Source organism: Leopardus geoffroyi, chromosome C1, assembly GCF_018350155.1.
Source record: "Leopardus geoffroyi isolate Oge1 chromosome C1, O.geoffroyi_Oge1_pat1.0, whole genome shotgun sequence".
NCBI lineage: Eukaryota > Metazoa > Chordata > Mammalia > Carnivora > Felidae > Leopardus > Leopardus geoffroyi.
In genome coordinates this window covers 205,274,069-205,289,370 of record NC_059328.1, presented here as the reverse complement: position 1 = coordinate 205,289,370, position 15,302 = coordinate 205,274,069, and positions in this window count along the sequence as shown.

Sequence of the window (15,302 nt, the reverse complement as noted above, 5' to 3'; positions counted from 1 at the left end):
GAGTGACTTTTTAAAACTATGCTTCTTGTTTCCACTTTAATTTTACGAATGAACCTAAGGTCAGTGACTCATTCAGCATTAGTCAGCAGCCGGTCAGCAGCTGGTGGAGAAACTTCATTGCTGCCATTTTTCTCCTCTGTCCTGCAATTAGATTTTTTTTTTTTTTTACTTTAGTGACTGATTTTTTTTTTTAGGTGTATTTATTTTTGAGAGACAGAAAGAGCGTGAGTGGGGGAGGGATAGAGAGAAGGGGGACAGAAGATCTGAGGTGGGTTTTGCACTGACAGCAGAGAGCCCAATGCAGAGCTTGAACTCGGGAACTGAGATCATGACCCGAGCTGAAGTCGGACGCTTAACTGACTGAGCCACCAAGGTGCCCCCAGTCTTTGCCTTTTATTATGTGCTTATCTTTCACAGTTCTTCTCTAAATACTATTCTTATTAAAGATATCTGGAGGGGGACCTTTTCAGGCAGTGTGTGCAATATTCACAGGATTTTTTTTTTTAACTTTTAAAAATGTTTATTTATTTTTGAGAGAGAGAGAGAGAGAGAGAGAGAGAGAGAGAGAAAGAGAATCCAAAGCAGGCTCCAGGCTCTGAGCTGTCAGCACAGAGCCTGATGCGGGACTCAAACTCACGAACCACGAGATCATGACCTGAGCCAAAGTCAGACGCTTAACCAAGTGAGCCACCCAGGTGCCCCCACAGGATTTTCTTTACTAAGGATAAGAAGGAGGACATGGAAGAGTGTGTAGATCTTGGGACCATTTGTGTCAAAAAGGCAGAAATCATAATGGTTATTTTGTATCTGCTTGTATTTGCATAAGCAAAGTCTGGAGGGATATGCAAGAAATGAATAACAGTGGGTACTTGGAAGGTGGGGAAAGTAAATTAGAAAAAGAGGAGGAAAAGAATGTTTTATTCCACAACTTTTAAAACTCATTTTAATTTTCAAATTTTGCAATCGTATTTGTTATTCGATTAAAAAAACAAATAAAATTTAAAACACTTCAAACCAAAAAAAATGAATTTACGTATAAAAGATCATGTGTGATCATCCGTTGCCATTCCAACGTGTGGTCATTAATTCATACATGTGGGGTAGATTTGTAGGTCCCTTGTAGTCAAGTTTGAGCTCCCGAACAATATTCAGAATATTTTACAAACGCACAAATTTTTTCAGCCATATTAGAAGAGGACACAAAATTACTACAACTGCCAAGAAGGATGAGAAAACTTTAAACAAATTCGTAGCTCTTTAGAGATTAAAAACGGTCAATTCTTTTGGCTGAAGACTTTCATGTGGTATTTAAGTGAATATTGTTTTCATAACTAGTACAATGCCCCTCATATTGCCTGTAGCAAGTAAGGAAATACAATTTTGGAAACAAGATTCCATTTAGGTGGACAACATTGACACTGAAGGAAATATGATGACTTTTAGGAGGATTTTCTAACATGGCTGGCTAACCTCACCAACATCATTAAACACAATCAAGGTTTTAAAAGTTGATTGACAGTTATGAATTAGTGTAGGCAGGTAAAAATATGAGAGGCACATCTATGTATATGGTTAAAGATGAATGAACTAATTTTTCTTGGATTATAGACCCATGAACCTACAGCGTCTGCAATGAATAAAAGAATCCTCTATGTAAGCCTTTAGATATTTCTCTGTATTTTCCCCTTGACTCTATTTTTTTCAGGTTAGCTGATTTAATTAAATATTCCCTAAAACACTGGATGTTAAGAAATGTACAAAATCTAAGATCCTGAGATCTCCTAACTTAGTGTGATTAAAATCGATGAGTTTGGAGTTTTCCGTTAAATCAAAAGCTTCTGGCTTTCAGCAACTCTTTATTTTTGGAGAAACAGCTTTTTCTTTGTGTAACAAAAAGGCTTAGGAAAGCTTCTTAAAAAAAAAAAAAGACCTCTAGGTTGCTGAGTCTTAAAATAGCCTTTGAGAACAGCCCCAGAACTAGCAAGGTGTGCAAATGGGCCAGGCACAAACCAGAGGAGTGTAGACTTTTCCCAGTTCAGCAGGAGCCCCTTGCTGGGGCCACATTCTCCAACGTGCTACCACTGTTATATTGTGCCTTTCTTGAAACTCATTAAAGCAGAGATATTTCTTTCATTTCTTTTCCACTATCTCATTTATTAAACAGTATACATTATTGCTGTGCAAACTTGTATACAATATTGACTGACAAAAGCATACAAACTTTGAGTTACTGTAAAAACGTATGTCCCATGACTGTGTTTCTCTAATTGCAAGGAACTTGATATTTACAGAGCGCCCTCTATATGCTAGGCATTGTCCCACGTTCTGGTACAATAGATAAGAAACTTTGACTCTACCCTCAAGTAGTCCGTCGCATAGAATAAACGAAGGAAATGTGAGTTTTTCAAATGTGTCCTGCATACCACATTTTAAAAGAAGCAAGTCTGTTTTGTAATTAAAGATCTATAATAGAATGTGGAAATGAATAAAAACATCACTCGTTTCAGCATTAGCTAAAGTAATGTCGAGTACAAGATAGATAGAGGCGCTATGAAACGTGAGAGAACAAAACAAACAGTGGCGGAAAACTCCTATAATCAGTGTGAAAATGGTTTAAGGGTAAGGAATTCTAAGATAAAGACAACTTAAAGATTATGTGTATCTTGAGTACCCACTTTGACATTGGCTGATTTTACAATTCTTTCATTTCTGTAGGGATGATTGATGGGGAAGGTGGCTGGATTCTTTGCAATATCAGGATAGCTTCCATGACAAACTGCCCCCCAAATGTATAATGACTTAATACAATAGTTTATTTTTTTTCTCATTGAACAGGGCAAATGAATGAGTTGGTGTAATGGCACATCTCTGTGAAGTCATTCAGAAACTCAGGCTTGCAGGAGTATAGCCATTGACATGAAGCTTCTAAGGTCACTCTGAGGTTGTCTCCATTTTAGTAGAGAGAAGAAAGGAAACATAGAAGGTGAGCAGTGGGGCTTTGCATGGACCACAACCGAAAGAGGTGTCCTTCATTTCTCTTCCGTTCCCACGGGCTAGAGTTTAGTCAATTGCTACACCTAACTGCAAAAAATGAAAATGTAATCTAACTGTGCGCCTGGGACAAAGAAGTAAACATAAATTTGGGGGAATATCTTAAGTCTCTGCCATAAACAGTGGGGTTAGGAAGAATGATTGCTTTTGTTAGTTGCTATAATGACCTGCTGTATCAGTTCAGTTTATGCAGACATCAAACAACTCAGTAAAATGAGCGACTGTGATAGATGGTCCCAGATTTATACATTGATTGAAAATCCCATTTTAATTTAATAGTGGATTAGTTCCTCCCCCCGACCCCCCTTGGAAGAGCCATGTGCTGGGGAATTGGTCTTTCCAGGTGAACCGAGGATTTTGCTAACAGAACGGTATAGAAATGTGTCATTTTCTTTTGCTTGTTTGTTTGTTTTATCTCTATAAGCCAATCCACCTCTAAAACGTTTCTGGCAATGGGTGTGAGTAAAAATAATGCAACTTTAAATCATTCACACTAATGCATTTTAAAATACATTATTGTTACTACTGTGAAGATTTTGGAAATAGAATGGGTCTGGAACTGGTGGCAAGGGGAAGGCATGTATAGCTCACCTTTTGTAGGCATTCATTTATCTGTTCGCCCACAAATGTTTATCAAGTTCTTGCTACATGCTGGGCTAATGCAGTAGACATGTTCCAAACAATGGGCGTTGACTATATGTCAGACTCCATGCTGGGTGGCATACATCTGTTTCCTCTTTTAATCCTCCCCAAATCCAGCTGAGGCAGAAGTTAAAATCTCTGAAAAAAATCAAAAGACCATTGAGATTAAGTCACTCATCCAAGGTCACCTGGACAGTAGTAGAACTACAGTTAGAAACCAAATCTGCATGACTCTACAATTGGACTCTTTCCAGTTTGCCATCCTGACTCCTTAGGTAATTGTGTATTTGCCTGGTCATCAGCAGGACTTTGAGATCTGGATATACGTTGTACATAAAATGAAGTAATGAGACAGGAAGGAATTAAGGGGTTTCAGGTGCTGCTGGTTTACATTTCCCCCCACTAATATGGCAGCAGTTTGAATATAAGCCATGGCTTTTGAATATTAAGCACACATGTTTTGTCCTACTCTCACCAACGTAGGAACATTTTTTTGAAAGAGGAATTGGGAAAGATGATCAAGTAATCTGCTGTTTTCTAAGAAAGTTACATCACTGGGATGCTTTCCTCAGAAACAACTTTTGCCATCCCAAACCATGAAGACAAAAATAACAATGCTCTTACAGAATGCCAAGAACATTCTGAGAGATGCTGGTGCATCAGTGGAGAACACAGAACTGAGGCAGCCACCACTTGTTGGCCTGAGCCCAGGTTGACTAGTGCAAGGTGATAGTTCAGACCAAACAAAACCTATAGATTTGGGGTCCCTATGGATCCTCAAAAGCCTGACAACCTAGTGTGACCCTGCAATTACAGGACCAGGGCAGAGCTCATAGAAGATTGTGATTACCATTAATAAATTTATAGCCCAGTAATTAAAAAATCTGGGTTCATCTATGATGAATATAAAAAATGCTTTACTAAAAAAAGACATATGTTTATTTATAAGCCTCCTCTTATTATATTTACCATTTACAGGAAACATTAAATATTGATTTATTTAATATAATAAATTAAGTTTCTGGACCCCATTCCAATCAATGTGTATGGGATGGGCAGAGGATTCCCTCCAACAACAAACAATTCTTGGACAACAGCCGGGTGTCTGAGAATTCAACTCAATTCTGACACTATCTACCCAGAGACGAGCATCAGATTCCATAGGTTAAAGGCTCAGTCCCCTCAGACTACCCTCCACTTCAGATGCCAATCACAAGCCCATGTTGTTACATGTGGTTCCGACAGACTGGCTATATAAACCAGAGGTTCTCACCACCCCCTCCTAGAGTTCTACTAATTTGCCTGAATGGCTCATAGAATTCAGAAAAACCCATTCACTCCCCGTTCACTTACTGATTTATTACCAAGGGTGTTATAGGATACAAATCAAGAACCACGTAAAGAGCTACGCAGGGCGAGGTGCCAAACAAAGGAGCTCCTGTCCTCATGGAGCTTAGGGCCTGGCTTGGGGGCACCTGGAAAAGTTCTGCTCCCCCTCTTTTTAGGTTTTAGGGACACTTCATTACATAGGCATGATTGATTAAATCATTGGTCATTGGCGATCAGTTCAGCCTCCAACCCCTTTCTCCTCCTTGGAAATCAGGGGGGTACGACCGGAAGTTCTAACCCTCTATTTGTGATTGGCTCCCCTGTCAAGCGGCCCCCATTCTTAGGTGCTTTCCAAAAGCCACCTCAGTAACATAAACCCAGCTGTGGTGGAAAGGGACTTCTAGGAATAGCAAGACACCCATTGCACTTTTATGGCTTTGAAGGTTTATGAGGACAAGAAACCAAATATTGTAACAAAAGATTCTCCCGTTGCTCTAACTGCTCAGGAAATTCCAAGGGTCTTGGGAGCTGTGATCCAAGAACCATGGTTGAAGACCAATCATATCTGAGAAGCATATTTTGGTCATCTGAATGGCCAAATCACATTTTTCTTATAAATCACAGTATCTTGTACAAATTAATCCATCACCTAATATATGCCTAGAATGGGGGATAAACTGATGAGCATTCTGACAAAATTCCTGTCCTGACCACACTTACTTTCTCCTAAGGGAGAGAAGCGGGCATAAAAATACAAATTAAATACCATTTCAGATAATAATGAGAAAGGAAAGTGTTTAGAGGTAAAGGGTAACTTACTCTCAAAGGATTCAAATTAAGGGGCAAGAGCTAATGGGGCGGGGAGGGGAAAGCCCTTTAAAATAGATAAAAGAGAATGTTGGAAGGGACATTTGAGCAAGGACATGAATGTTTGGGGGAGAATGTGTGAAAAATGTTCAAGGCACAGAAACAGCAACTGAAGTGATTCTGAGCCAGAAAGGGGGAGAAGGGCAGAAAAGAAAATCTAAGACGAAGCCATGGTCAAGATTTTGAATTTTATTCTAAATCTAAATGAAAGCCATTGGATTTTTAAGGGAATTATGAAAATCTGATTTGCATTTATAAGCGCTTACTATTGCTACAACTTGGTATGTAAACTACACTAGGGTAAGAACGGAAATAGGTATGACAGAGGACGTGACCTGGCCAGAGCCAGAAGTAGCCTGGGATACCAGCTGTGTATCACTAGATGACAAGCTCCAGGACAGCATGCTCTGAAGAGGACCAGGCTGGCTTACGTAACTGTGGTGGAGAGGCCTCCTACTTGCTGAGATGCTGCCTCGGCAGCAAATTTAAACATCCAGATTCAATTCAGTGTCTTTATGCTCTTGGACACATCAGAAATTATGGACATAGATGCCCTTAGAGGCCAAGCAGATACTTTCTGAAGAAGAGACAGTGCTGAATTAGGTCCCCTTATTGGGTATAAGCACCATACAAATACGTTTTCCAGATTGAAAAAGAAATGGAGACCCACTTAGAAGATCCTCACCTTTTTCCATGTAAGACATGAGGTTGGTTTAGTTCAGGATGACAAGGGTAAATAGAGTGAGACAGTTAAGGGGAACTTGGAGGCAGAAACTCACTGTTTGATCTCTAGTTTATGCCAAGCTAAGACATGCAAGTTCCTTGCCCTCAGTAAGCTTACATTCGATTAGGGGAGGCAAGAAATTTATGAAAAACTAATTGCAAGAATCAGGAGTCATGTCGAACCATATGAACAGATGGCATACAGAAAGTCAACATAGGAGAATGATGTCAAATGACTGGATGGCCAGGGAGGAACTTTGTGTGTGTGTGTGTGTGTGTGTCTTAATTTTTTTGTTTTCATACAATTTCAGGCCTATGGAAATGTTTCAAGAATAGTAAATGCTATTTTAGTAAATACTATATATACATAGTAAACACTACTATACTAGATTAATATTAATACTTAGCACATTTGCTTTCTCTCTCTCTTGCACACACACACACACACACACACACGTGTAAGTGTAAGTGTTCATCTGTTTTTTCATTTGAGAGCAAAATGCAGACGTGATGTCCCTTTATTTGTAAACACTTAAGTTTTAACTTCTTAAAAGGAAGAGCATCCTCTTACAAAGCAACACCGTAATTATCAAACTCAGGAAACTGGCATTAGTATAGTATTCTTGCCTAATCTATAGACATTCCGTTTTGATCAATTTTCCTTTTTTTTTTTTTTTGTCATGTTTTTCAGAAGAAACTCTGGATCATCTGTGGCATTCAATTGTCATGTCCTTTTAGTGCTCTTCAATTTGGAACCATTTCTCAGTCTTTCCTGTATTTCAAGACCTTGGTGTTTTTGAATAATAGAAGCCAATCTTTTTATGGAATGCCTTCAGGTGCCACATGGTTAGGCTGAGATTACATACTTTTGGTAGGAATAACATGGAAGCAATGCTGGACATCATATCAAGAGGCACATGGTGTCTGTAGCTTATTGCCAGTCACGTTAATTTTGATCACTTGGGTAAGGTGTGTATACCGTGTTTCTTCACTACAAAATTTATAATTGAAAGTATCTTGTGGAGACATACTCTGTAAATATGCTCTTACTTCTCAAACTCTCACTCCCTAGTTCTCTAATCATAGTTCCTATGATTCTTCCCTGAATCAATTCTACTTGTGATCATTTCCAAGTGATAATTTTCTAATTTTACCATTTTTTTTCTATGTTTACTAGTTTGCTTCCCCCTTTCCTTTAATGATTTATTTATATCTATGTAGACTCTGGGATTCTTATGTCACTCAATGGGTTATAGTAATTCACCATTGCTATTGATTTTGATGACCTGAATGTCCCAGGTTTGGCCAGCGGGAGCTCCTTCATGATAGATCTTGTGCCTTTTGGAGATGTTCCCATCATTTGAGTACTTCCTTACTTTCTGGCTCCATAAAGTTTTCCAGGCTCATCTTTTACATTTCCAGTTGCAAAAAGAGCAGCTTTTATATCTTTCCAGCTAAGATCCTAAAGACAAGATTACTGGACAGTCGTGCAGACAGCTGGGAGTTGTGGGTGGGGTGGGGCAGGGTGGGAAGGACAGAGAGACCAAGCAGTGCAAGATGCAAAGGCGGGGACATCTGACAAAGTTCAAGGATCATAAAGAAAGAAGTGAGTTTAAATGTGTTAGGCGAGAGGGAGAATGACAGTAGATGAGATTAGAAGGACCCAGAGGTTTGCATCAGTATTGCTGTGAACAAATTATACTGTATACATGATATTGTACATATTTTAGTCGTTGCTACAAAAGCTACCTAGACTGTAGCTAGTGACTCACCTAAAGTGAGTCACTTTTTATTTATTGGCTTTTCTTTTCCTTTATTTATTGATGCCAACGTGGACCGTTGGATTCTTATTCGATTCAGTGGCTTTTCTATTATTAAGTAAAACTGATAGGCATTTACTCATACTTTTATTGCCTTAACTTTTTCTACTGTCCATATTATATTTGTTCAACACAAATTACTTTTCACTCTCCCATTTAACTGTGAACTTCTTGAGAGCCTCATGCACAGTGCCTGGCACAAAACTGATATTCGGTAAATATTTGTTGAGCAAAAGAATAAACAAACAAGGGCCCCAGAGACAGGTTAACAACCACCACCTAAGAAGGTATTCTAGTAGATTTTACTGCCATTGATTGGTGATAGTTGTTCAGCATTGTGTGTGTGTGTGGTGTGTGTGTGTGTGTGTGTGTGTGTTGGGGGATATATCCTCTAGACAGCTATTATGACAAAAATATGCTAGATCTGAAGAATATTTAATAACTCTTCCCTGTAATGAAAAAATGTTCAATTGTGATCTCCTTTCAACTTGTTCTTTTTTTATGTTTCCTGGGGTGATTTAAAACAAGCTATCATGATTTGAGGTTTTCTTCTTCTCCTTTTAATTGAATATTGAACTGCTTGGGTCTCTCTAGAATCTAAAAGTGCCTAAGGACCCAAGCAAATGATCCTAGACATCTTCTCTCTTGCTGTGAGGTCCTCAGGTTTTCTATGTAGAAATGCACATGCTCAGTCATGCTCTCTGGCCTTCCCCTCGGAACAATCCAGAGCTCTGTGGCTCCAAATTGGAGTGTGGTTATCGGTCACTTAATACTCTGTGAGCCTTACTAGTGACTTAATTATGGGGCTTGCTCACAACAAAATAGAGATGCTAACTACAAATTCAGAAGCACATTAGTTTTGTTTAAAATTAAAGCATAACACGAGATCTATTCTATAGATTCTTATAGACTGGTGCAAATGGTTATTTTTCTCTTGGGTTATTGTCACGGCTAATGCACACTACCGTTGGAGCCTTTAACGGCTTCCAGCAGCAGACTCATTGACGTGCATGCTTTCCCATTTACTGGGGGAGCTTCCAGAGGTCTGGCTGTGTTCTATTCCTTTTTCCATACTCAGCATTTAGTCCAGAGCCCAGCACATTACAGGTGTTTAATAAATAATCTCATTAATGAATAGATGCATGTGTGTATATACACTATATTCGCTATATGCATACATACACACACACACACACACTATATATATATATATAGGATATATAGGATTAAGGGACTACTGAAATCAAGAGTGAAAAATAATATATTTTGCTCCCAAAAATCTTTTTCCCAAAAGAAAGATAAAAGTACAATGTGGAATGTCTTTGTAAAATGCTGACAGCTTGAGAATGAGGGTTTTGTTTTGTTTTCAAAACAAAGCTAAAGAAATTTCTCTTTGATGACAGCTTTCTTTAAAATAAAAAAAAGAAGCCTAGGTCGTATATAAGTGAATGTCTTCCACACTCAACAATACTTGTTTACACGAATGAGTGAGTGAATGACTGTGATAAAAACAAAACATTTTCTTTGGAATTAGTCACGTTAAGACCCCTTCAAATTTATTTTAAATAAAAAATAAAATACGTATATATACGATGAAATGCTGCTATCTAACACACACGCACGATTAGAAATGCTTTCTGTTTTTTTGCTCCCAGGCTGTCTGGTTCATCTGTAAATAACCATACCTTTAAGGTATTCGAATAGGATAGTAACTGGAGTCGGTATGGCAGCTCCTGGGATGGTGGTGGAGACAGTGCGGCTTTGAATGGGCCCTTTGATGGAGACAAGCATCTCCTATCTCCCAGGGCCTCCCTCTTCTGAGCATGCTCCCTTAGGGGCAGCCCTTGGCCCATAGGCAAGTAGACAGGGTTACACCCACACTGGCGTTGCCCTATCACGGAAGGGCTTTCCTGTCTGGCTTTGTTGCTGATGATCCCGATCCGGAGCTTGCTTCCCACTCTCAGGCTGGAGCCATTCTTCCTTTCTAGGTTGCTGATCTGAAGCTGACCATGGATATGGCTGCTTTGGGGGATCTGCGGCCCTGGGCTCAGGGTGTCCAACAGCTGGCCATACTCCATTGTGAAATGGTAAATGCTCAAAACTTTTGCTCCATTCCCAGAGGACCCCCCATTAAAATGATTTTGCATTCACTACCTGCCAACAGGACCTGTAAGGGAGCCAAAGGGAGCTGCAGATTAAGCATAATTATGAATTCTGAGTGGAATGGAGTAGTCGGAGATTGTTGTTCATGAAGGACCTATTTTTTTTTCCCCCACTGAAAATGCACATAAGGAAATACTGAATGCTCCGCGGAGTCTTTATATTTAAATGTGCTTTAGAATCAGTGTTCTCCTTGCCCTTCCGTGAAACAGATAGATAACCTCCCAAACTTGAAAGCTACTCTTAGAATTGGATTTTAGTTTGCTCAGGATTTGTATCTAATCAGCACTGAATTTCATAGATAAGTATTTTAACATTTATTAACAGGAACTGGTACCAAATGCAAGACATTTCCCAGGCTTAGTCGTCAATGAGCGGCTAATCCCTAAGGATTTATAAACCTGCACAACTGAGTAAGGATTCAAAGACCTCTTGCCGGCTCTTCTTGAGAGCTTAATGTGTCCCCATCGGGAACAAGCCGATTGTACCATTTATTCTTTTAGTCTTTCCTCCTTTGTAAATGGAAAAAGAAAGTCCAAGATGCTGAGCATAAAAATATACTCAGTGTTTGCAGACACCACCTCAATTCACTACTGTGAATGTTTACAATGTGGCAACATTTTCTAATTTGACATAAAATTACTCACACATCTCATCATTGTTTTCCTCCTGTTGCCCATGTATTTTCCCTCTTCTAAATACTTCTGTCTGCACATAGGAGTAGCATTCAAGATTTCCTTATGGCTGTTCAAGGAGTCCGTTCACCTGCCTAAAGTCCGTCATAAACCACCATCATACTTTTAAAAAGATAAGATCAGCAGTGGCGTGATATTGAGTAAAAATACCTAATTTCTAAGAAGTCAAAAAGAATGCTAGCAGCTGATAATGATAAAGACAATGACAATGGTAGCAGATAGAAAGTACCATGCACTTACAATGTGTCAGATACATGTCCAAACTCTCTACATCTATTATCTTTTTAAATCTTCCCAAATCTATGTGGCAGATACTATTATTATCCTATAGATAAGAAAACTGAAGCTGAGCAAGTTCAAGTTGGTTTCCTAGGATCACGGGGCAAATTTTGGCTGGAGGCTGAGATCTGAAACCTGATGTACGTATGTTCCAGGGATGCTGAAGATATTTTTAAAAATCTTTATTTTTAAACTGTTTTCAGAGTGAGCTTTTAGAACAACAAGAAAAATGGGTCTCATTTCATTCTAGTCATCTTTATATAAGCCCTCCTGTTTCCCATATTCTTAAAACTTGTTTAGATCTATTCATTATTTGTGGTTTAAAGACAACGAATGTATTTAGTTAAAAGAAAATCCAGATGTTTATTTAAACTGCCTCGCCCCCAAATCCCGGTTGAATTAATTTTTTACTTTTCATCCAGTTTTGTGTTTGGAAGAAAAAAATAAAACCCATTTTTATTTGTAATGCTGAAACATTGGTATAGTACACTCATAATTAATAAGAGGGTTTATTTTGTTAGTTGTTTCTGAAATTAGGTTTAACCATTTCTGTTGTTATGTTTATCAAAGTACTTAACGATGAAGCAAATGTAAGGCAAAATAAAACACATTAGGACATATTCTCTACCCTTACATAATCTTTACCTCTTCATAAATTCAATACCCCATGGAATTAATGGTTTATGCTTTAGCCATATTAAATATTTTTTAATGTTTATTTATTTTTGAGACAGAGACAGAGCGTGAGCAGGGGAGGGGCAGACAGAGAGGGAGACACAGAATCCGAAGCAGGCTCCAAGCTCTGGGCTGTCAGCACAGAGCCCGATGCTGGGCTTGAACCCACGAACTGCGAGATCATGACCTGAGCCGAAGTCGGACGCTCAACCAACAGAACCACCCAGGTGCCCCTATGCTTTAGCCATATTAATGGAGCTATTTTTTTTGACCAAATGAATTATATTACCTCTTTGGTTGTTGATATTTGGTTAGTGAAATGGCTTAAAACAGTATCTAATCAACTCCACATTTATGTTGTGTATCTATTAAACACAAGACACCTCGTTAGTCTGAATTTTGTTGTTGTTTTTAACTTTAAAAAATCTCACTTTTTATCAAAGTCAGGAAAAATTGGATCACTCAGGAATTGTCTGGTTAACATTATAATCTATAGATGGATGCTGTGTCGGGGTACAACTGTTACAATACTTCAAGTTTCTTAAAACATTTCCATGGCGAGGGGTGCCTGGGTGGCTCAGTTGGGTTGAGTGTCTGACTTTTGCTTGGGTCATGATCTCATGGTTTGTGAATTCGAGCTCCACATCAGGTTCTGGCTCACTGCTGTCAGCTTGGAGCCCACTCCAGATCCACTGTCCCACTCCTTCTCTGTCCCTCTCCTTCTCTGATCCTCCCCTGCTCGTGCTCTCTCTCAAAAATAAAATAATTTTACAAAGGAGGAAAAGAAAAACCATTTTCATGGTGAAAAGCACAGCGTAAGGAACCAGAGTATTTATCTCTCTGAGTTATTTGCCCCCTCTTGTCATAGTTTCATGGTTCAGACACAGTGGTGGCCACATAGAATGACCTGGAAAAGCATCAAAGGAATGTTTTCCTCACTCGATACGTGAACATTCTGATCTTCAGATATCTCAAGAGCCTTTGAAAAGTGGACTGAGTCCCCTCTGATAATAAGTCTATAAAACCAACTGAGAGTTGATAAAAAATAACTATGTAGCTCCTGGGGAAGGGGAGAGGGGGTGAGGGGAGAGAAGGAAACTGGGTAAGACATATATATTTGTAGTGGCATGAAAATGAGAGTAAGTGGTTATATTTATTTCAAAATTTAAAGGGAATATATCTGAGTCTGTCTCTCTCTGCCTGCCACGAGGACAGAGTGAGGACGTGGCCATCTGCAAGCTGGGAAGACAGCTCTCCCCAGATCCCAGCCATGCTGGCACTTTGGTCTTAGACTCCCAGTCTCCAGAATTGTGTCAGAAATACACGTCTATTGTATAAACCACCCCACCTATGGTATTTTGTCATGGCAGCCTGAGCTGACTAATACAAACAATGATCTTGAGAGGAAAAAACATAAAGTTTATAAATAGTTTCAACAGAAAAAATCCCAGGTAGAGAGAATAATACAGCATGATATACTAAAATTATACTAAGTTTACTATGATCATAAGAAGCTGGTAACTATGAACATCTTTTAAAAAAAACTCAGCAATAAAGAGAAGAAAGGGTGAAAGAAAACCATTCAAGGACAAGAAAGTGCAAAGGTGGAGCTTCAACACCTCCACACGAGGTGAATGGGCCACTGGGTGGAGAGGCATTAGTGCCTATCATCCCGCTGTCCCAGAAGGTTCCTCTGGGCTGCAGGCAGTTCTTCAGGTTAAGCATTGGCCAGCAGCAAATCCCTAGACCTTGCCCATTGGCTCTTGCTAGTGGTTGATGCCATTTTTGAAATCACACATTTCTTGCTCCTCATGGCCAAGTTTTCTATCTGCTACAAATGATCCCAGCTTCCCTCCCCATCGAGGACACAGGGATGTACAGATCCAGTCATACAGCATTTGGGTTGAGTCCCTCTTTCCCATCTACTACTCTGACCTTTCCTCCTTCTCTTTTTTCTTTCCCTTTATCCATTAAAAAAAAACTTACTAAGAGCCTTTAATGTATTGGGTATCATGCCAGATGCTGGCTGTACAATGGAGTTGATTGAAAGGAAGCAAGTGTCCTGCCCTTTTGAAGTTTTCATTCTAGTGAGTGAATGAAGGAAGAAGGAAGAAAACATTTACGTAAATTCATATATACATATATACACACATACATACACATATACATATATATTCACATATATATGTATGTGTATATATATTTATATATACATGTACACATACATATTTTAAGTCAACTGCTTGAAGCAAACAGCATGCTGAGGACAAATAGGAGGGAGCTCTTTTTAGATGCAGGAATCATGGAAGGCCTCAAGGAATCTAAGCTGAGACCAAAGTATGAGAAGGAGCCAAGAGAAGGCTGGTAAGAGGGGGGAACAGTGCAAAAATCCCTGAGTCGGAAAGGGCTTAGCCTGTTCTTGGATCCCCCCAAATGGGCCTGTGGAGCAGAAGGAGGGAGGGAGAGGGAGGGGATCACGGGCCCCCCTCCAGGTGTGTGTCCTTGGGCAGCTTATATAATGGCTCTGTGCCTCAATTTCCTCATCTCCTCATAAAATGTAGTTGACTTTACCATCCCCAGAGACCACACATAATGATACGTTGGAGACACTTAAATCATGGTCATTCTTCTCTTCAGGTTCCTTCTTGGTACAGGTGATTTTTCTTCCAGAATTAAAGACATGTTTGGCCTCTGGAGGATTTGACCTGCTGGAAATGTAATACGATTGCCTATCTTTTTTTTTTTTTTCTTCTAATTTATTTGAAAATTAGACCCAGTTTATTGGACTGATAATGCACTCATCCAAACCCAATGTGAAGACAGTTTCAAACCCCAGATTAATTATTTTTCAATTGAGTTTTTTTTTTTTTTTTTTTCATAACGTAGTCAAGCTTTTGAGACAAAGACTTGGTCATAAATCTTAAAATTAGCTGGGGAATTAATTTTAAAATTAAACACGCTATGATGAATTATAGGCAAATGACTGATTAGTAATGCAGAAAAATAAAACTGGGTCAGCTGGGCACATTTGTATATGGCGGCCTGTCCTGCGTGGCCTCTG